General features: G+C 35.1%; 1 long non-coding RNA gene across 1 annotated transcript in view; it reads right to left on the minus strand.

Moving 5' to 3' along the window:
* The window catches only part of LOC115291765, a 597304-nt gene that overhangs the window by 433516 nt on the left and 138923 nt on the right, over nucleotides 1-24865 (minus strand). The window contains exon 2 of the long non-coding RNA XR_003908662.1: nucleotides 13702-13753. This is a non-coding gene — a long non-coding RNA (uncharacterized LOC115291765). The remainder of the gene's footprint in view (nucleotides 1-13701; nucleotides 13754-24865) is intronic.

Below are 24865 nucleotides of genomic sequence, written 5' to 3' on the forward strand. Positions count from 1 at the left end.
GAGTACAGAAACCAGAATACATAACCTATTCAAATGGTCAAAAATCTTTTGATAAAATTTCATGGCAAAACTGTCTAAAATATTTTTAAGCAAACATGGAATTAAGAATATGTATTTCCATAAGCATGGAATTACCTTAAATAAAGGAAGCAATTGTGAAATGTAAATGTGGAAAAGACAAACGTTTTTATATTGACTATGGAATTCAAAGTGTCATCTGAACATCCTGTAGACTTCATTATTCTCTTCAGATTGTAAACTAGCAAACTACAGCATCATAAAATCTTAGTATATGGGATGGCTCTCCATATACTACTGATTAAGAAACTAAGATTCTGGGGCACCTGGGTGGCCCAGTGAGTTAAGCGCACAACTCTTGGTTTCATCTCAGGTCATGATCTCATGGGTTCCTGGGTTTCTGCATCACATCCGGCTCTGTGCATGCTTGGGATTCTCTGTCTCTCCCCCTCTCTGCACCTCCTGTGCTCACTTTACTTGCTCTCTCTCAAAATAAATGAATAAACATTAAAAAAGAAAAGACACTAAGATTTAATGAGGATTAACAACCGCCCAAGGTTAAAACATAAACATCAGTAAGATGTTATAAGATATACAATTACAACCAAAGCTACCATATGAGTTCCCCTATGGGCATGTGTTGACTATGTAATAAAGAATAAAAGTAATATCTATTTAATCATAACCTTTGAAACATGGTCCTCCCAAAAGAACTTTAAAAGAATTATGGTACATTTCCCCAAAATATCTCAATGTGCTTTGGCTACAAAGATACCCCAAATGCTGGGTATCAACAGAAATGTTTGAATCTAAGCTTGAGAATTACCAATATTCAATAGCTAAGGGAGAATATGACTTCAAATGAGGTATCACAGAATAATAAGGAGCATAGGGAAAATATCAGGAGAGTATGATGCCATGGAAAATGAGGGTGCAAAGCATTTCAAAAAGAAGGAAGTGTGACCACTTTCACAAGGTCAAATGTCCAATGAGATTTCAATAAAAGTTTGGTGAAGTGATAGAGGTCTCTGAAATAGACAAAGTAAATTGACTAATGTATTGGTGAGGAAATGGAAACAGACAGGATAAACATCTCTAGAGAAATGAGTGTAGTTGGAAAAAGAGAGAAATAGTAGCTAATAGCATTTTCTATCTTTTTATAAATGATACTAAAACTCACAAAGCCAGGAAGTTGACTCATTCATGACTCCACCACCACCTTCCATATCTATTTGATTATTATGTGGTATAGATTATATCTCCACACTCTTGAATGTATCATCTTACATTCATCTTCCAATAACTTACCAACAGTGATAGAATAAAATCCAATCTCCCAAGTGTTGGATTTATGGCCTTTTAAAATCTAACGAACATTACCCATCTAGCCTTACTTCTTACTTCCACCATAAGATGCAGTTGAATGAGTCAGGCTTTCCCATTCCTTTGGGCCTTTCTTGCATACTGTTACGTTTTCCTAGAACATTCCCCAATACAGTCACTCCCCCCTCACCTTCATGTATTAAACTCCTATTCACAGTTCAAACCTCCATTCAAGTATTATCTTTATGAAGTTTTTCCTCCATCTCTTACTATGTTCCCATAATAGTTTTTAGGCCCCTCTTAAGTTATTAATAGTTACAGAATTCTATTGTATTTGAGACTCCTGTAGCCCACAAGTCTCTTAAGAGCAGCCACCCTATATTTTTATCTGTATGCTTCACAAATAGTTAGCATTAATAAATGTTTTTAAGTGAATGAAAGGATGGATTTGTTACCTAAGATATAGTATAGACCCAAAGTATACTAGCTTTAGTTGAGGGCATAGGTGGGATATACATAATTGGCTACTAGGGGAAACTAGTGATTTGTGAGTCACAGGTGAACTTCTCTCCTTGAAAATTTTATGTATTTGAAAATTAAGATGAATCACATTCTGATGTAAAAAAAAATAGTTCACTGAATTACCTTTCAATTTGGTGACTCTCTTCACTGACCTTAGCTCATCCACATTAAAAACAAGAATCACCTAAAAATACACCAAATACCTGCAATATCCAAAGCACTAATGAGGACATGGAGTTATAAATAATACACTCGTTGCTCCCACAGTTCATAATATGATATGGATTTAAGACATGTGGAAATATATACTGTTTTGAACCACTTTCAGTGCTGTTTAGGCACTGATTTATAAAAATCAAAAAAAGTATAGAGAGTGATCCTGTCTTAAATAAATGGCTTGGTGAATGCCCCTATAATGAGAAAACATTTCATTCTAGAATTCAAAGCCAAGGAATCTCCTGATTCCACACAAGGATGGTCTCTCCTATTTTAAATAGGTTTTAAATATCCTCCTACTTAGAGATAGTAGAATAGCTATAAATTAAATCAGTTTGCCTACCTTTCCAGCATCCTATTTAAAATGTATAATAGAAATCATTAGAAATTAAAAACAAATCCTTTTTCAAAAGGATTCAGTTTAAGTGCCTTATGGTACAAACCGTTTTGTCCTTTTCTATTGCCATGAAGGATAGGTTGGTGATTAGGAGGAGTTTAATGATTTGTGTGTGTGTGTGTGTGTGTGTGTGTGTGTGTGTGTGTGGTTCATTCAGAAAACTTGTCTTTCTTTTATAAGTGTTTATTTTTTTAAATTTTTTGAGAGTGAGAGAGAGACACACACATACACAGAAGGAGAGAGAGAGAGAGAGAGAGAGAGACAGAGAGAGAGAGAGAGAGAGAGAGAGAGAGAATGAGCAGGAGAGGGGCAGAAAGAGGGAGAGAGAGAATTCCAAGCAGGCTCCATGCTATCAGCACAGAGCCCGATGCAGGTCTTGAACTCATGAACCGTGAGATCATGCCCTCAGCCAAAATCAAGAGTCAGACACTTGACTGGCTAAGCCACCCAGGAGCCTCTTGCTTTGACATGTGTTTAAACCCCCAAATTAGCAGCCCCTTTGTCTTCCTTAACACATGTGTTATTATGGGTTTTTTTGTTTTTTCACTGAGCCCCCCAAATTCTGTGTCTGTAAACATAAGACAGGAAGATATAACAGTAGGTAGGGGGAAATTCTGCAATAATAAAATCTTTATTCTTTCTATTTAAACTTCAAAAGAATGAAAGCAGCTAAATTATCAATTTCTAGTACCTTGGCTCTTAGATTATTGTCTATACCAATAATTGTCAGCCTGGGGGAGGTTCATTTGAAAAGACTTCACTGGTGGTGATTTTGATCTCTATGTCCTCAATAGTGACTCACCTATTCTCTTTTCAACAGTGTTATTTTTATTCGTTGGACTTAAAATTTTATCCCAAGCTGTAGGAAAAACAAACAAACAAATGCATGTCCCTTGGCCAATACATAAGTCCAGGCCCAATGATTTTAAAAGAAGATTCAACATTACACACAGTCACGCTGTTTTCACCATAATTCCCAGTCAGGCTTGTCATAAGCCAGGAAAGAAGGTCTCAAAAGAACTTACTCAGAGATTCTCTCTATTAGAATGGAAAATAAAAGGCATCTGGTTTGTAGTAGGGCTATAGACCTTGCAAGACTTCTGCATTTTGGTTTAATCAGAGATTTTCCAGAAATGCATAAAATGATTATGCATCTTAAAAAAAATAAGAGAACCATACAGCTAACTGGCTCTGTAAACAAAGAGAAAGCCAATGATCTTAAGAGATGCCTATGGGCTCATGGTTTCACATGATAAAATGAGAAAGACGGATGTGGAGGGCAAGTCACAGAAGTCTTGGATCATTGGAATTGTTCTGATGAGTCTTCTTCTAGGAAAAAAACGGGATCTATTTCTGTTTTTAACAATCCAGAATGTCTGTAATAGTGCAACTAATGACAACCTTCCCGTTATTCTCACTTAAGAGGAAACCCTATAATAAGAGCTTCCCAAAATGTCAAATAATACTTGTCTCATAACAGGGCTTCTTTGTTCATTCACCATGTCTCTTTTGATATGCACAGATAATAAAAGTTCATGTAAAACTAAAGGTAATATAGAGCAGAAGCCAACACTAATTCTGTATAAATATGTCTGATTAATAGGAGTGCCATTGTTATGGTTATTTCGTAATGTCACGATTGTTACAAGAACGGAGGATAGAAGTACTCTTACTCTCACTGTTTTTGTTCATCCTCTGTCATCCAACCAGTTGGTGAATTTTTGTTCAATGGGGGAAATGAAGGATAGATTTTTGTCCATTAATTATTTCTGTTTCATTAGTTCATCTCATGAGCTGTGAAACTAGCTTTAAATTCAGGAGAAAAAATTAAGGGTTTTATTCTAAAATTAAACTTCACATCCTCTAAAAAAAAAAAATGAATACATGCTCCAGGCTTAATACATGCTCTAGGCTCCCTTTTACACATGCACAACTACATTTCTCGGGTGCTGATGAGCTCCTGAAAGATAAAATTTAGCATGACAGCACTAAGACCTAGCTAGGAGCCTAATATGTTAAACCTAAACTATGGTTTAATTCTATGACCAGAAGAAAGGTTGTAGGTCAGATTCAGTTCCAGAAATTAGAAACGCACCCTGGCGAAGTAATAAGAAAGTCCAGAAATGAGTACAGTAAATGGTTTCTTATTGGAAAGGAAATAGGAAACAAGTAATAGAAAACAGAACATGTTCACAGCAAGCAAGACAGGCTGACAGATTTTGAAGATGAGTCTAAAGCTGGTAGATAAGTTTGAATTGCCATTACTTTGCTTTTCTCTTTAAATTCTTATCTCCCAGATCCTGGCCTCCCCCCTTGGGGCAGCGGCATAATATAAAAACTTAACAGTCGATCCTAAATTTAGCTGACATTTTTATATCCTTCACAACATACTCTTTAGACTGCACCCAAGAAGGAGATTATTAAATAGTAGCAGGAGACCAGTTACCAGACCATTTTGAGTGAACAAAAAACAGCACTATGCCTTCTTGCTGACAAATCAAACAACATTTATATAATCATTATAATCAATTTCATAAGTAAAGGGCTATTAATGACTGGGGAGGGGGCAGGAAAGAAATTCTATTTCTCCCAAGTCCCTTCATCAACTCCTCAAACCCCCCATTAGATTCAGCAATGGAGGAAACTATGCAGGAAAAAGAGAGGACTCAGCGGAACAGGAGTCTCCTGTGAAGCAGATTCTGTCAGTCAGAAGGCAAGGACACATTTCTGTGATTATTTCAGCCTATTTTTTTTTTAGTAATTAGCCAGAGTTCCATTTTTCTGGGGCTGGCATCGCTCACAGCTCACTTATTTTTTTTTTAATTTAGGCTTTTCTTTCCTTTTTATAAAGTAAATTTACATATTTTCAGTCTCTCAATCCCTTCTATGTTTTATTTATGAATATAGCCCTTCTTGATGGTAACTTTAATGTGAAAGAGGTAGTAATTAATGTCCCAATCTGCTAGGTTAATCCCTTTCCACACTCTCTACAGAGAAGTTTAAGGTAAGTAACAGTTTACAGTCAATATTAGGTTTAATTATGCTTAATGAGAGTTAGTGTCTCTGTTTACTAACTGCATTTAGGTGTGTGGATCCTAGATGAGCTTTCCCTTGGCCTCATTCTGATTTGTTAATAGTGCCACTGTGTACTGTATACTCAGTGCTTAAATCTATAAAGCTGCTCCTAGAGAACAAAGCAAGTCAGGCACCTGTTTCAGCTGAGACACCAGTAAATGAGTGCAGCCTTAATACAGCAGCATCTTTCTTTGGGCAGGGAGCTATTATTTTATAATGCTTTCCAAACAGATCTATTTGAGAGGCTAATATTGCCTAAATTTCAGATCCTGGGTAAGTCTATACATATACAAAGCTGTTTCAAACTGAGTACAGTCGTCAATAATGCTTAGTATAAAATCATAGAGTATTAAACACTCCTAAGACTTTCTGAATCAATTCTTTCATATTATTTCACATGTGAAGATCTAAAACCACCTTGACAAGTCACTGGTTTGGTCCTTTTTTTCCTAATAAATGTTTTTTGTCTTAAAGTTGTACTTAACTTTATGTCTATAAGCATAACAGCATACAGGACACAACATTTATTTCCTTACTGAGCTATAGAAATCAACACCAAAACAAGTGCTCAGACCTAAAGGAAATCATGCAGTGACAGAAAGGAAATTTAGTACACGTTTTCTAAAGGATCCTTTTTTCTATGTTTGTGTTGTAGAATTCTGAGTACAACTGATAATATAGTTTCTGTGATTCTATTGATAGACAAATCAACTCAAGAAGCATTTATTCAATACCTAGTCTGAGCTAAATACAAAAATGAAGAAGGCATATTCCCTTCCCTCAAGAAGCTTGTCATCTGAGAACAGGGACAGGCATCACTAAAAGCTAACTATGAGACGACAGTGTTAAAAGGGTTATACTCATGTGAGCAAAAGTGAAGGAAACACTGAGATAAGATGTGTTGTTGACTCTGTAGTAGAGGGTAAATACAGCATTTTGTGGGCCATGTGAAGGCCACAGCAGGCTGACCGCACTATCCGAGCAAAGGCATAAAATATGGAAGGATGTAGCGTCTTAGGACAGGGAACAGTGTAGTGTGAGCAGGAAGAATTATGTGTTTAGGGAAAGAAGGCGAGGCAAGATGGGAGAAGCAGGAGAGAAGTTTGGAAGTTAGGGGCTCAAAAAGTAGATTGATACCTAATTAAAAATGTTTTTCGGGGCGCCTGGGTGGCTCAGTTGGTTAAGCCTCCAACTTCGGCTCAGGTCAGATCTCACATTCATAGGTTCGAGCCCCGCGTCGGGCTCTGTGCTGACAGCTAGCTCAGAGCCTGGAGCCTGCTTCCAGTTCTGTGTCTCCTTCTCTCTCAGCCCCTCCCCCTCTCATGCTCTGTCTCTCTCTATATCAAAAATAAATAAAACATTAAAAAGAAATTAAAAAAAATGTTTTTCATGTCATCCTGTATTAGCTTTTAAGTAATATAAAGAATAGGAAAAGGTGAATCTTTATCAAACTAGGGTGAGGTCAGTATAAAACTTGAAAATTAAACTGAATTTTTCTCATTCTTCTGATCTCTAAAAACTACTTTTAAATTTCATAACTCCCATAATGTATTTATAAAACCTTAAATTTTGTTCAAAAAATTAACTTTTTGCCAGGGGAAAAGAAAATTTCTAAAATGTGTCCATCTAAAGGATTGTTTTTATTATATATATATTAATCAAAGCTAGTGGGGAGAAAAGGTGGTAGATTCATATCCCAGGACATTCTGGGAAATCTGAAAATGATCAAATGTACTTAGTGAAATAAAAAATTGCTTATAATTAGTTTCATAAATTTTTTGCCTTTTGAAAATTCTACATTTAGTTAGTATATACTGCCTTTGCTTTTCGAAAAAAAAAGGTAAACATTTCCTTAAAAATCACTAATTCATGGGTCTAAAAGAAAAAGAATACATTCTGAGCTATATACTTAATCCAAAAAAGACCCATACATCTGGAAGTCTCTCTGCACTGAGCTAAACAGACCTTTCTGCTATGTACTTCTTTTCTCAGTGCCCTGAGCTGTGCACATCTGTGAAAAACACCTGACCAGTTTCTATTCTCCCACATCACGCAACCGTGAACCATCTAGAGAACTTTCAAATTACTGTCAGATGCTGGCCACTCATAGGCAGGTACTCACTTCTGTACCCTTGCTCAAGGAAAAGAGAAAAGCCTAGATTCAAATAATAAAAAGTCTCCATCACCATGATAAACATATATAAATAAAAAGTCAGTCTTCTCCTGATGCCAGAATTATATCAAATAAGTCCGATCTTAGTGTTAACTCACAGGTTATTACAGAAAAATCTTTATGGGTATGCATAACAGACTTAATGTACTGGTAGAAATATGCATAAATACACTTGATTATAGCATACTTATGCAAGTTAGCTATTTATTATATTTGAATATAACAGTATATATTCAAATATAATAAACTGCTATTATGTATAACACATTCATATATAATGTATAATAAATACAATAAATAAATATATATGTAAACACACACACATACATTTACATCTCAGCATTTATTCCTGAAAGTTAAAGAAAAAATGCTTAAACTGTTTTCATAACACAAATTCTAACTGAAATAAAATGTCCTTTAAAAACTATAATTAATGGCTGCTGTGTCAAACAGTGGACCAAAGGGTCAAACCTTATAATTCACAGTTTGAGAGGTCATAGCTCAAATTATAACTTTAAAAAACTGATTATCTGTGAGTAATTTGACAAATCCATCTAATATACTCTGAATGCATATAAAATATTTTTGAGAGTAAAAAGGATGTATGTCCAAGTGGACAGCTGATGGAGGAAATGGCCTTTTTACTGAATAAGGCTGAAGTCCAGCATAATGACTTGGAATGCCTTTGAATGGGCATGCAAGGCTTGAAGGCCAAATAGTACACACATCCAAGTGAGCATAATGAACACTCTGATCAGAAGACAAAAATATTCCATACACATGTCCAAAGAGAGAAAGGAAAAATATACATTTAATCACCTACTCTTTTATCACCATTACTATAACCCAATTAACAGGTAAACTCTGGACTATTAATTAACAAGCTTTATAAGAAATAATATTTTGTAATTTATAAAATACTAGAAATTCCCATGATCTTTCAATCTGAGATTTGAAAACACTTACATCATATATATGAAGCCCAGTTTACAAAACTCTTTTATGTTTTAAAGCAAATACTGCTTCATCTATCTTCATCGCAAGGTCACCTGTCCCATAAAACATAATCTGAAGTAATTTGGCCAACCTGTATTTTGTTTAATATGAAGTGATCTATTATTAATAAGGAAGGTCACTGAAGATAATTTCTCCACCATAAATTCCCTAGTCCATGCCAGAATTGAGAAGTCCAGCAAAATACGTCATTTATATATCTATGTTTGTAACGTTTATTTATATATTTAGTATATTTTCCTATTAGACTGTAAGCCCTACAGGAATAAGGACTATGTCTCTATTGTTCGGCAGTTATATCTAACACCTGCGATGTTCCTGGCACAGAGCAGACACCCAATAAATATTTGCTAGAGGTAGGAAAAAAAGGCATGGAGAGAAGGAAGATGGAAAGCCTATGGTTAACTAACCTTTTCTCCATTACTTGTGTGAGTATGGGAAGAAAAATCTAAAAACATGTACATTCTGTTTGGTCAATTTACCTATCCAGCAATTCGCTGTCCCAGAAACCAAAAAGATTTAAAATAGCTTCCAAAAGTACATAGTTACAGGATAAAATAAAATAAATGGAAAATGAAAAATATGGAAGTTACAGTAGGAAACAAAATGTTTATATATGCATACATGTAAAGACAATCATAGAAAAGGAAGGGAATTTATTTTCTCAATTTCTTCAGTTTAAATTAATCTTATTATAACCACTATTATAATGCTCTTATTGTAGCAAAACACTAAGAAAATATCTACTTGTTCCTCATCTGGCCATACACTATAAAAACCACTACATAACCAGGTTCCTTATATCATATGCCATAGAGTCTACTGGAGGAGATATATATTCAACTAAAATAAAAATCTAAGAAGTAAGTTATAATAGTAAACATATAGGTTTTCATGAGAGAAGAAAGCAGGATTCTTCTCTGGACCAGCAAAAATGCTTACATGGTAATTGCTTTACTATGATGCCACTATCTCTGGTTCCCAGAGTCTTTTCTGATACATATATATAAACACTCCTGGCTCTTGATGTACAGGGAAGTATATGCTTTCGAATGTTACTAGTACAAATGAGGTCTAAACATGCAAATCACTGTATCATAAGAAAACACATTTGAAAAACATCCTTTTTCTTATAGTGAAAGCCTAACTCTGATTCTACTTAGCCTGGTAATGTGCTTCTGTCATTCCTTTGGACCAGCCCACACATACTGGGTTCTTGATAGGTCCTGGGCTCGGCCATCTGGTCCTTTATTTACTTAATTCTTTTTTAATACTGACAAGTGTATTAGTAACACTTCCTTGATCACTGATAAATATAGAGCCACCACACAACCAAGATTTTCCCTAATTCTGAAAGTCACTAATTAGTTGTGGGTAGGGGTTGGGGAGTATTACAAAGATATGTTGAGCAGTACTACAATAAGTAATCTAATTCCCAAAAAGAAAGCATGTTAATCTGCTTCCCACTTCATTAGAGGAATAAAAAACATCTTGTCATCACTGAAGGATACAAAGAGAGACCTGGATATTAGGGGGGCGGGTGGTAGATAGGGAGGAAGCATGAAAGCAGCATTTAGGCAAGAGACACAAATCCCCTTCATATCTTGGACAATGTTCACAGTTTTTCTTGGTATCTTTTGATTGATCTGAAGAATAAAACAGTGTAAAGTTAAAGGAGAGAACACAATTTCCAAAGGGGCTAAAAGTCATTTAGAGAGAAGATATGGTCAAATTATAAGTACTGAAACTGGAAATTTATGTATTTTAAGCCCATTAGAAAACATATTTATTTTCAAGGGTTTTTTTTGTCTGTAGAACAGGAAACAACCTAACAGATTTAATATTCCATAAAATTCTTCAAAGAACATTAGCTGATTGTTATAGGTGTTAACACCAGCATCAAGTTTAAAATATCAACTCTAAGTCCCTGAAACTAAGACTCTAACTGTATAAGGTTAGGTCAATTGTTCTCATTTCTAGAACCAATGCAACATCAGGCAAGAGCCTTTTAAGACTATTTTCGGTTTCAGTCAGCCTCCTTAGTTTGTAAACATTTAGGGGGAAAGGATGACATTCTGTTATAGTACTTCCCCCAAATAACTAGAATCTCAATGAGAAACTTATAAAACTGTGAATTGTGAGGTAAGTATTAGTATGTCCTTGACCAAATCCTGTAACTAATGAATAAAAGTTAATTGGTACATATATGGAAGTAAATTGGTGAAAGGCAGATGAATATAATAAGGGGGGAAAGTACATTGTTTAATATATAATTTAAGAATTGTCAACAAAGTATGACATGTCTTATTTACCAGTACATGGTATACAAATAAATGCAGGTATAGACACTTAATAGAAGCTCTGTGTTACAGTGGAACTGAAACTTCTCTGGGCAGTGATCAGCTAAGAAGGAACAGAGACAGTTACAATGCAGTGATTAACTAGCTGACAAATCTATTATTCATGACAGGTATGTAAGCAGTCAGGCAGCAATGTTGGTGGTCTCCACTCATCAAGCAGCTTTTCTAGTATCCAGACTGGATGTCTGGAACCAGGCAATACACAAAAACAATAAAACCTATAGCCAGCCAGAGGAAGATTCAGCACAATCCATCTCCAATTTTAAACAGTACTAGAAATCTCCATTCAAGAACGTTTTCCCTTGGGATTAACATAATTGTATTCATAAGATGTTGACCAACATTTACGTCTGTTTATCTTCCTTTGCAAAACAACAGGCCTGTAACACCTATGTAGAAATTCCCAACATATTACCCCCAAAAAGTGATTTTAACAGTAGTTGGCAGAAATTTCTGTTGATAGGTATGACCATCATGTCGTTATATGAACAGATGGTCAAAGTGTGTCCATTTCACTGACAGTGTATTATGTGGGTCTTTTTATCCTGCAACAACCAAACCAAACAAAAGCACAACACAGAAGAGGTCATTGTGCCTTCCCTCATTTGGCTGGCAGCTTCATCTGTGAATTATGAAAATAAAAAACCAATACAGACTATAATTCCATCATAGTAACATTTCTGCATAACATTTAATCGAACATTTAAGTATTCATATCCAAAAGTCATCCTAATGTTTTTGAAGATGGAAAAATACATGGAATCTTTAAAAATCTTTAACTCCATGATCTCCAGAAAAAGGAGAAAAATAGTCATAGTTCTTGTTCTTTATGTTTTTTTTAATCTAACCAACAGTTTATAGGAAAAGAAGGCAAAATAAAATCCTTTATTGGTACTCAGGTCTTTTAATGAAATCTCAGGAAAAATATATTGAAAAAAATAAATTACTATATTAAAATCTTTTCCCTCTGAAACAGAGGTGCTCTCTCTTTGTATATAATACTTTTACAGAATAATTTCTAAGTATTACAGCTGAAATGTTCATAACCTAATGAATTAATAGTCCAACAGATATCCAGTCACCAACAACTACATTTTATACCATGAGATCTCTTAAAATAAACAGACACACAGACACACACACACACACACACACACACACTGCTGTTTGGATGCTTAGTATGGTACCTTTAGCTCTATAACCAACCTAAAATAGTTTACCTTGATTTTGTGAAATAAAAGTAAATAATATTATGAAGAAAAGGAAAGATTGAAAATTTAAAATATATTTCTATCTGTAACAGCTACTATTAAAAACAACAGCTGAGAATTATATTGCCAAAATGCATCTACACTTGTGTCTGTGGAAACTTCTGTGCAAGAATAGTGCTGCTACCCACCTCCACAAAGGGCTGATGAAGCATGAAGTTTAAGAGTACATCTTTCATACTTCTGTACCTTAAAATATTGCCGAGTATTAATTTTTCATCAAGTTGTCATTTTCTCTGACATTTGGTTTTATTAATCAAGGCATTTATCATTAATTTGTAGAAAATATCGTAATTAAGCCAAATAAAATAAAATCCTTAAAAGGTTAAAATTAGAAAGCAGGTGAATTAGAACTTTGACATTACCCTGTTGACATACTGGAGCATTTTGAAAGTATGGGAATCAAGTCTTTGTAGTGAGTTTGGTGCCTCAATCTTGGGGCTGGCTGGTTTTTTAAAAATGTTGTAAAGATTTGATTTAAAGCTCTCTGACAGTTTTGACATTCAGGTGAAAGTACTGCTGCTGCATTTGGAACAATTTGCATATCCCACTGCTAAACGGAATGTTTGAGGTGTGCACTGGTGTAAAGAAATTAAAAACAAGCTATCACACATGTTTAAGTGTATGTATTCACAAAACTGATGGTTGGATCGCAGCACCCCATCCCCCTCCAATGTAATCTGTGATTTACTCTTCTATAATAAATTACCCTACCATGTTATTCTCGCTGGAAGATCTAACCATGCATGTAAGAAGCAAAGTAATTACGGCCCCCTCTTGTCTCAGGAACCCTCTTCAATCCCTATGAGCTCTTTATACACAAGGTAGCAACACAAGTCTATTGTAAACTTCTTGCCTGAAATTCTAGACTTCTGGCTACAAGTAGCCACTAAATCTCATCTGCCAGGTTTCCAGCACCAGTGTTGTCTGCAACAAATGCATTTTATTTCTTATGGTTAGTTGTAAAGCTCTTCCCGAGGAGGAATGGGCACTGACTTCTTGGCTTTGAATTAATCTATTTAAGAAAAGGGCAAGATATAAATGCAAAAGAGTTCCAAACTGATTTCAAAACCAGGGAAGGGCCATCATGCATTCCCACAGAGAAGGAAGAAAAGGTATAGAAACACCCAATTAGGCTAAGACATGCTGAGATAACACAAAGATTCTTATTTTTGACTTAAATTTCAGATTATTTTTAGGTAGACATAGAAAAAGGTATTTGATGTGTTAAAGGACAGTAAAGGACAGACCTGAGGCAGTAAACCCAAGGCCCTAAATATTATGAAACTTTTCACGAAGATAAAACCCATTCAAGAAAATACCATTGGACATTACCTTCAGCCTTCAGAGTCTCAAAGGGCAACTCTTAATACTTCTTTTTGTGTGACTGTGAAAAGAAAATACTTAAAATTAAAAATCTTGATGGAAATAATTTACATTGCAATAGCGTATTTATGACCAGTCATGAGAAGTATGTAACTGAGTTTGTGTATGTCAACTAATATCTATAGTTTTCAAAAGGAAAATAAAGGCTAACACATTCAATTGCACGTGTGCAGTACAAGTACATATAAAGTGCACGGCACAAATACACAATTTAAATCACTGTATGTACAGGGTTTGGATGTAGACCAGGGTATTTATTACAGTATTATTAGAATTTCTTAATTTACACAATTAAAGGTTTTTACATTTATGTTTTTATAAATAAATAAACTAATCCCAAATAGTTTTTATCCCATGTATTTCTTTATTCTTCATTATCAGAGATTTTGCAAAGGTCTACTGTGTATAATACACTGGTAAGTACTGATTAGGTAGGAAAAATCAAAGATAAAACACAAGTGCTATCCCCAAAACAATAAATGAGGTTAAAGAGATTTGCATAAGGGAAGATAATCCAGAGAATGAAAAGTAAGTGGACAGAAGGAAACAGGGAACAGAGCATAACATGCTTAATACAGCTCGAACTGGTGCACAGCACCTAATGCACTAACATTAAAATGCGGCTTTATGTTTCCAGTCCCAGCAGGAAAGGCTATGACTATAGGGTCCTACTCTGATTTGGAGACAGGGATGTCAAACAAATGGATGAGTCACTTTTATGTTCCTTTCCATCCAAATGTATGTGATAGTATAGATCAAAGCTGGGACTTGGAACAGTAAAGCAGGCAGATGTTGAGGTACCTTTAAAGCCAGTTTCGTGAGTTTGAATATTAAAAATGTAACTAAAAACAACTCTCCTATTAAAAACTGAATTTGATATTTTATGTCGTCAGAAAGCTATCCCTCTAAATTTGCTATGAAATCTCAATGATGACCTTGATGTCATGTTTACTAATAATCTCCACAGAGATTTAGCCAAAGTCTCAAAAGCAGTTTTACTAATGGAAACGCATACATAAACATAAGCCAATCCTATCAGCCAGTGCATCTACAGTAAAAAAAAAAAACAAAAACCCCACATTAAAATGAAAAAGATCTAAGGATTTTAGTTGATTGGATATTTAATATGCATAAATAATATTTTATGAAGGGAAAACAAAGAACCAAACAACAAACTATACTAGAAAACCAAAACAAACCTGAGTTTAAGCTGTACTGATAAATGGAATCGAGAAAAGGAAGGTGATACCCTGTCATAGTCAGAATAATGATTAATACAATTATTCTGCAACACCAAACTTTAGAAGAAGCACTGAAAATTAGAATCTTTTAGGAGGAATGAGATCAGAACCATTCATCATGGATAAACAGAGAATAACGAAGAATAGGAAAAAAATGTTCAGACTGTAGGGATGAGGTGGAGAAATTTAATTTGGAGAAAATTAATTTGGCTATTACATGATACATTACAAAAGTAATTTTTATTTACCTATTGTCTGCCCGACTAGAAAGGAAGTGCCAGAAGGGCAGACACTGTATTTTTCACCATATTCCCAATTTCACGAAGAATGTCTGCCACAAACTAAGATCAATGAATGAAAGAATGAACAGCCTGACCAACCTATGAGACAGGCACTAGGTCTACATCCATTTACCAATAATGAAATTTAGGCTTAAAGAAGTTAAATTTTATATATTAAACTTCACTCTTTTGCAACTCCATACTTCTACAACCCATTGTTTAGTCTTCCATTCAATATTCATTCTAGCAGTGGAAAGCAAATAAGTTGTTAAACTTACAATGCCATTTAGTTAGTACCATGTGTGCAAACAGCAAGGTAATAGCATTGAAAGTTACATGGGTTGATATTTTAGATGGGTTTAGACAGGAAAGCTTCTCAGAGGAGGTGACAATGAGGAAAACTGCATGAAGTGAGAGAGTCAAAAAAATATGTGGGGGACTATTACATGCTATTACAAGAGGTAAACAAGTTAATATATAATATATTAGCATATATAATATACATTGCCTTGCTTTGTACAATGTATGCAGCAAACAATACTCAATAACTCTTATTATATTGCTCTTATTTTTATAAATAATAAATTTCCCCACTAAATTATAAATTTGTCAGACATCCATTTTTCTTTCCCTATAGATCCTTAAATAATGCCTAGCAAATATTTGATAAAAATTCACAGAACTACAAATAGGAAGACACAATTATCATACATTAATTAGAAATAGTAAACAGACTATAATGAATATGAAAAAGTCATATTTCATATTGCTGAGTCAGTCTGTTAAATCACTATCACTTAATCTTTTCTGGATTTAAAAGAAAGATAAGAAGGAAAACATATACAATGTCTAGAGTCAGTAAGTCATAGATTTTTTTAAAAAAGAGTAAAAAGAATCAGAAAAAAATGAGAACACCAATATCAGGCCACTATCTTGACCATTTATTTACATGCTCTGTTTGCCTCCATCAGATTAATACATTTTTCTAGTGCAAGGACTCTACCACACAGGCTCCGAATTCTTTATGTCTTCCTAATACAAGCACAGGGACTGGTATGTAGCAAACGTTCAATATATCTTTGTTTAATTAAATTGGACTAAAATCATCTTTAGTAGTTCTGATGCTTTATTTTCTTTTTCTTAAATGTTTTTTCATTTATTTTTGAGAGACAGAGAGAGAGAGTGCGAGCAGGGGAGGGTCAGAGAGAGAGGGAGACACAGAATCTGAAGCAGGCTCCATCCAGGCTCTGAGCTCGGTGTCAGCACAGAGCCCGATGCGGGGCTCAAACCCACGAACCTTGAGATATGACCTGAGCTGAAGCTGATGCTTAACGGACGAGCCACCCAGGCGCCCCCTGATGCTTTAAAGTTAGTTCAAATTAAAAAAAAAAATAAGTAAAACCAAGTAGGTTATAACAGAAAAAATATCGTGTTAGGTTTTGACTCTGCAGCACATAGTTAGAGAACAAGGCTCGTTTTTACCAAAGACTGAAATGTAAGTGATGGTGTGGTACTGGCAGTGGAAGAGACAGACTAGTGGAACAGACCGTAGGGACTCTAGTATGCGGTAGCATTTTCACAGTGTTGAGATTGTTCTCTACCTCTTCCCAACCACCAAAATATAAATCAGATCGACACATCTGAATATAATAAGTAACCAAAGAGCTATAAGAAAACACATGTATAGGGAGCACCCGGGTGGCTCACTCAGTTAAGCATCCAACTTCGGCTCAGGTCATGATCGAGCCCCGCTTTGGGCTTTGTGCTGACAGCTCAGAGCCTGGAGCCTGCTTCGAATTGTGTCTCCCTCTCTCTCTGTCCCTCCCCCACTAACGTTCTGTCTGTCTGTCTGTCTCTCTCTAAAAAATAAATAAAACATTTTAAAAAATTTTAAAAAGAAAACATATGTATATAATTTTCTGAAGTTCAAGGTGAGAAGGTCTTTTAAACTACATAATCAGTAGTGGATTATAACATAAGCCTAAAGATTTATGAATTTGACTAATTAAAATTAAAATTTTTTCAAAGTCAAAAAATATCTTGAATAAAATAGATGCCAACAACATAAAGAAGTACTTTTAATGTATATGACATCATAGAGTCAATCTTAGTAAATAAATAAATGAAACAATATCTCATTTTTCAAAGGAATAGGAAATTCACAATAGAAGATACACAAGCTAAGATATATAAAATAATATAAATCTGTAATAGATAATTATCTGTAATTAATATTCTTTAATAATTAATCTGTACCTAAAATGCAAATAAAAATATCCAAAATATTTCATAACAGTGAACTGGTTAAATAAATGATATTTGACACAATAATAAGCTTTCATTAAATACAGCAAGTGAAAATTTACAAAGCATCACGAAGCTTAAAAAGCAGGTTGCAGGGGTGCCTGGGTGGTTCAGTCAGTTAAGTGCCTGACTTTGATATCAGCTCAGGTCATAATTTCTCCAGTTGTGAGTTCCAGCCCTGCATCCAGTCCTTCATGGAGCCCAGCATCCATGCTCTCGCTCTGCCCCTCCCCCATTGGGTGTACATGTGCACGTGCACTTTCAAAAATAAATAAATTTAAAATAAACAGGTTGCAAAATGGTAGGAATAAGTGACAATTTTAAACAATGCTTTGAAATATTTTTAATGTTTATTTTTGAGAGAAAGTGTGTGTGCGCGCGCGCACACGCGCGCGCATGAGTGGGGGAGGGGTACAGTGAGAAGGAGACACAATCTGAAGCAGGTCCAGGCTCTGAGCTGTCAGCAGGGCTTGACGCAGGGCTTGAGAACCATGAGTTCATGACTGAGCCAAAGTTGGACGCTTATCTGACTGAGCCACCCAGGTGCCCCAATTTTTAATAAATTTTCAATATGATATGTACATATATAGACAGCACACAATGTTTGGTTGTATGAGTAAAATGTAGACCTTATGTATGTGTGTATGTATGTAGCAGAAAAAAACATTTATGCATTAGAAAAAGCATGTAAGGACCTGTACACTAAATTATTCCTAGTACCAATCTCAGAGAGTAACACTATGGCAGATATTTTTCTTCTTGTGATTTCTTTCCAAATTTTCTACAATAAACACCAATTACCTTTTTATAAACATAAAGGAAGATGGAATGAGGAAGGAAGGAAGAAAGAGAATAAAGAAAAAAAGAAAAGAAAGAAAAATAAGATTTGGCAAGAACAGTAGCCACCTGTAATGGTACCTATTGGATTCCTGGAAGCCAAACTTTAATTGATCAATCTTTAATTGAATTTTCAAAGAAATACACAACCTGGAATGAAGAAAACCTAGGAGGTTTGTGGGTATATTTATATAGTAAGCATACTATTATAAGAGAAGACAGATAAAACATGCATCAATTTCAGTGATAGAACTATTTTAGATACAATTTCAAATGTGTAAGACTTAAAACCAAGCAAGCAACGATAACATAGAACAAAATAAAGAAAAACTGCAAAAGGCTATTCTCTACCAGTAATCAGAGAAAAAAAGACTTCCTCATTAAATAAAAATTCACCTATGAAGTTTGGTTGTATCTCATCAAAAATGAAAAATGAAAGTCAATTTGTAATCCTTAAAAAACTTCAGAAAGAACCTGTACATACATGGTTAAGAGGACAAGATGCAGTCCCTCGAAGACAGGAAAAGGCTAATTCAGTTCTATTCCATAATGGTGCTTCTCAGAATGAAGGTATTCATTCTGGCTTAGGATATTACCACAGTTTTTAAAGCACCAGAGAATCTGATAAGTTCTATGGTAGACGTCTCTAAGAATCCATAAAAGTGACCTGGCCAACTCAATAATGAAGCCATCTAAGATCAAATCAAATTCCACTGAACCAGGCTCTAGGGCAACAACAAAAGGCTATTCACTTGACTCAGTCATACTTGCTGTTAGGTATTTCAGTTTCTCTTCCAAACAGAGGGGAAAAGTTCAGAAAGATTATGTACTAAACACTTCTTTTAACCCTAAAATCCAATCAACTTCTTTTTTTTTGTCACTTGTCTCTTTAAAAGTAACCCAACCCCTTTCCTTTATTATGTGCAGCTTTACTATGTTCATTTCTATTTCCCAATAGCAGAATGCCTTAAATAAATTCTTAAAAACCAACACACCAACAAATAAATAAACTAAAACTCGATGACTATAAAAAGTACACAGTCTAACCTGCTTAATTATTAAGAGGTAAACAGAATGCATTTCTGAATTATTTAGTTAATCTCCTTCCACTAAAAACTTTAAAGTTTTTGAGCTTGGAATGTGCACCCTTTCTAAGAACCAATAAATCAATTATTTTAAAATATTCTATTAAGCCATTTTAATAAAAGCAATTAAAAACATCAAAGTAGATGTGAATTTAAACATTTGCATAAGTGCATTAGAAATACAACACATTTTTAAGATTTCAGAGGTCAGTAAAATTCCCTTCTTTCTAATTGTCCATTGTCCTCTTTCAAATACTTTATTCCACAATACGTATCAACAGAATGAGTAGAAATATTCTCTACTAAATTATATTAAGGAAATTGATGTAATAGTGGCTTTGGAGCATTTATATAATGTTCTTATTCCTAAGCATATCATAAGAAATATACAATTAGAAAACTATGGAAATGTTAATAATTCTGAAACTAGAAGGACAAAAAGAAAGAATGAACAGTAAATAAAATTTGTCACTTTCTCTGGACAAAATACTAGCTCAGTTAAGAATGACTGCTACTTTATACAAGCTGGAAGGTCAGCTAATTACATTTTTAGGCTAGCTAAGTGTTCATTAGAAAATAAAGTTTTTATTTTGATTCTTTTAACTAAAAACCTAAGATGTACTAGCAGATTTTCCTGCCTTGGTAAACAGAGTTTTATAATTTTATCTTCATTAAAGATGAAAAATGTATAGTGCCATAGAAGATGGTCCTTAATCTTTGATGGGGGGGTAGGAGTGTCATAAGCTCCTCTGAGAAGATTATAGAAAACCGAGGATCTCTTTCTCTAGAAAAGTGTACATGTTCATAAAATTTTATATAAATTTCCAGAAGTCCAGGGACCCACACACACAAAAATCCTTTGCCTCTGAATTTTACAAAATTGTGAATGAATAGACATTGGAGACAGTACAAACAACACAGTGACCCCAGGCAGAATAAGGATGTTTAAAGTTGCTTTTTGAAGATGTCTCTCATAATGAAGTACTTTCTTATGATTTGTTTCCTTTCTTCTAAAAGGGGAATGTAAAAACAACTCTGCTTAATTTAGTCTTGGTTAAAGGTTAAGTATGTTTCCTTTTAGGATAATTGCACTACCAGAGTTTGAGCTTTAAAACAAAATAGTACTGTTTTCAAATCATTCCACATTCTGGAAGTGGCAACAGTCTTCTTACACTTTTGTAACTCTTAGGGGGAGGCAGGGTCAGAGAGAAAGCTATTTAATGTTCACCTTTATTTCCAAAGATTATCATTATCGCACATACATAAACATTCCCTGTAGTGAGGTTTTATTCTAAGTCTTTTATATGTATTTACTTAGTTACAAAACCTCTAGGTGGTGGGTACCTACATATCAGGTGTCACTATCCACATTTTATTGATATTTAAACTAAGGCATGGAGAGGTTATGTGATTCACCAAAGGTCTCCTCTCTACCAAATGGCAGAACCAGGATTCACTCCCAGTCTGGCCACAGAGTCTTCGGCACTTCTACAAACATACTACACGTCCAGTTTCATGAGCTGATGGGTTTTCTTGTGTGGCTGTGTATTTAACACAAATCCACCTCTTCACTACTATGCAAGACACATTTGTGCTGGTTTTCCCAGACATAAACATTTGAGGAATTAGTTGTTCCTAAGCTGCTGACAAAACTGGCACCACCTGTGTGCCGCTGGCAGTTATACACTGCTGTTCACTTTGCTGAGTCAAATGCCCAGACGGAAAAAGAAGGTGCCGCTATCTCAGTAAGTGTGGAATCCTACAATACAAATTGACCCTTCATTTATTTCCTTTTTGGAAATAGTTCTGGTGAGATACAAAATCGAATGATTATACAGTCTAAGGGCCAACCAAGACAACGGGATGAACGGCCCATAGTGTCGTAATCACGGTTCCCAAAAGAGAGGGCCTACAAGACGCGCTAGTGGCTAGGTTAGCTGCAACAGCATGAACGTTTTCTTGACACGTCCTTCTCACTGATGGACTGAGAGCCCCAGAGAGAGCCACAGATTTGTCTCATCTGCCTCCAGTGCACCAACCCTAATATTTGGTGTAGTCCCATAAACAACAAAGGCTGGTAAGAAAGGAAGAAAGGAAAGGAGAAAGAGAGAAAGAGAGAGAGGGGGAGAAAGGAAAAGAAGGAGGGGATAAGATTAGAAAAAAAAGTGAAAGAAAAAAGAAAAAAAATCCCATTTTAATAGTTTGTACAGAAAAGTTTTCAGTTATAAATTAGTTCCCTTTACTTTTTATTCAATTACTCCCTACATATAAATGCAATTAAGCAGGTACCAGTGAGATACAAATATAAAAGGGCAAAATAAGGCAGAATGTTCAGAGTCCTGAAAAAGGTTAAAGATCAGAGAAACAGGAAAGAAAGCACAGCACAAGGCTAATAGGAATATAGATGCAAGAATGCACAGCAAGAAAGAACCTTGGTAACTGAGGCAGATTTTCTTAGACCCAGGGATTTTTACGAAGTAATTGATTCCAATACAGCCAAGTCAGGCTGGGAATGAAAACGTGGTCAAAACAAAAAGTCTATCTGGAATAAAATACCATCTTCAGCTCCTTTTGTCTCTAACTCATCCTATGTACCATAATAAAACAAATATTAGAAAATCATCTAGCTATTACCTTATCCCCTTTAATGATTCCCAATCATTTAGAATATCAATGTGCTTAGTATGTAAAGTCCTCCATAATCTGCATTCCAAATAATGCAGAAATGGTACCCTCCAAATCAGGTAAGATTTTAAACCAGTATACATTGATTCGACAAACATTTAGCATGCTAAGGAGTGTCTGTGTAACTGAAATCTACATGGTCTTGGAGCCAAAGAACCAATGCTAATCTCCAATTTCTCCAAAATTCTATCTCAGTGATTTCTCTCTTCTTTTCTTATTCTTATTCAGACATCTCTGCATGGTCTTCCCTTGGACTCAACAAAAAATTAATTCAGGTACAATCAGTTCATGGCTCTCATTTTAGCTCAGACATATTTCAGTTTTAAAAATCTGATCATAAAGAAATACATACAGAGGACTATCCTTATGCACTGTGCCCACTCTCACACAGACACAAAACATGGATCTTAAATTAACATAACTTATATACAAATTCTTACTAGGATCCAGACACACTAGTCTTCTATCTATGCCTTTATCAGGCCACACTTGTTTAGGGCTTTTGAACATGTTCTTCTAAGGCTCTTCCCCCAGATAATTTCATGGCGGCTTTCCCTTCTAATCATTCAGTCTCAGCTCAAATGGCACCTCATTATTCTTTATCCTATTATCTATACTTTCTGATCCAAGTCACTCTTTACTCCACTATCCAGTTTTCTTTTCTTCACAGGTTATCACTCTCTGCAATAATTTGCTTATTTAAAAACTCATGGGGTGCCTGGGTGGCTCAGTCAGTTAAGTGTCTGGCTTCAGCTCAGGTCATGATCTCACAGTTCGTGGGTTTGAGCCCCGTGTCAGGCTCTGTGCTGACACCTAGCTCAGAGCCTGGAACCTGCTTCAGATTCTGTATCTCCCTCTCTCTCTGACCCTCCCCTGCTCACACTCTCTCTCTCTCTCTCTCTGTCTCTCAAAAATAAATAGTAATTAAAAAAAAATTAACAACTCATTCACTGTCTATCTTCCTACATTAGGGATCACTATCAGTTTAGCTACATATAATCTACTGCCAAATCACTTGCCCCTTGCATTATGCCTGGCATACAGTAAGCACTCAAATACCTGAAGAATGAATAAATATATACAAAAAATTATGGAGTTAATCTTCAATCCGTAAATATTTATTAAGCACCTAGAGTGGACAACATGATTTTTTAAGACGAATCCCAGACTGAGGAATGCTCTGCCCCTAACATAATTACATTTAGAAGAAAGATCCAAGGTACATTTGGTGATACTTATTTGGGAGTTCTAAACAAAAGAGAGTGTCATAGAATTAGACTTCACTTGTTTTGATACTTAAGACTAACATCATTGGTTTTCTCAGCCACAGTTCCCTTCGTATTCCCCCACTAAACCTATTGATAGACCATCATCAACTTTTATAATGTCACAAACGGTTGAATGGAACTGAATCAAGGCAGTGACAGGGTCCCATTTTCTCATTTGGGATGTTTATTGCTAAAGTGGAAACATGGAAGATGCAGGGTATGACTAGACCCTAAGGATAATAACATGTACAAATTCACTGCCTCCCTCATATGGTATACAAATATTCTACCTATGCCCATATTTCACAAAAGTTCCAAATGCTTCTAAAGATTAAAAATGTCATTCATTTAAACCAGAAATCAGAAGACTTTCTGTAAAGGGCCAAATGATAAATGTTTTTGGCTTTGTAGGTAATACAGCTTCTGTCTCAATTACTCAACTCTGCCATCATCTTATGAAAGCAGCCATAGGCAATAAATACATAAACAAATGGCATGCCTATATTTCAATAAAGCTTTACTTACAAAACCTGTGGGATCATCAGGGAAATGCAAATGAAAAACAAATCACCTCACACTTGTTAGAATGGCTATTTTCAAAAAGATCAGAAACAAGAAGGGTTGGTTAAGATGTGGAGAAAAAGAAACCTTTGTGCATTGTTGATGGGAATGTAAATTGGTGCAGCCACTAAGGAAAACAGCATGGAGGTTCCTCAAAAAATTAAAAATAGAACTACTCTATGATCCAGCATTTCCACTTCTGAGTATAGCCTGAAGGAAACGAAATTACTTGCTCAAAAAGGTATCTGCACCCTAATGTTCAGTGTAGCATTATTTACAATAGCTAAGACATGGAAACAAGTGTCAATAGATGGATGAATGATTTTTTTTAAAGTGGCATGTATATACAATGAATGAAATATTATTCTGCCATAAGAAAGGAAATCTGCTATTTGAGGGCATTATAAGCTAAGTGAAATAAGTCAGTAGAGAAAGGCAAATACCATATAATCTTATTTATATCTAATGGAATTTTACATATGTGGAATTTAAGAAGTGAAACATAAACATACAGGAAAAAAGAGAGAGGCAAATCATAAAACAGACTCTTAATTATGGAGAAAAAACTGAGGGGGTTGCTGGTGGGTAGGTAGGTGAAGGGATGTATTAAATGGGTGATGGGTATTAAGAAGGGCATTTGTGATGAGCACTAAATGTTATATGTTAAGTGATGAATCCCTAAATCCTACTCCTGTGACTAATATTACACTATATGTTAACTAATTGGAATTTAAACATTTAAGAAGTAAATAAAATAAATAAGATACAAACAAAAACATCCCCAAATAACAACAAAAAACTAAACTCAAAGAGACAAAGAACAGATTGGTAGCTGTCAGGGTGCAAGGGAG

This window comes from Suricata suricatta, chromosome 5, assembly GCF_006229205.1.
Source record: "Suricata suricatta isolate VVHF042 chromosome 5, meerkat_22Aug2017_6uvM2_HiC, whole genome shotgun sequence".
Taxonomy (NCBI): Eukaryota; Metazoa; Chordata; class Mammalia; order Carnivora; family Herpestidae; genus Suricata; species Suricata suricatta.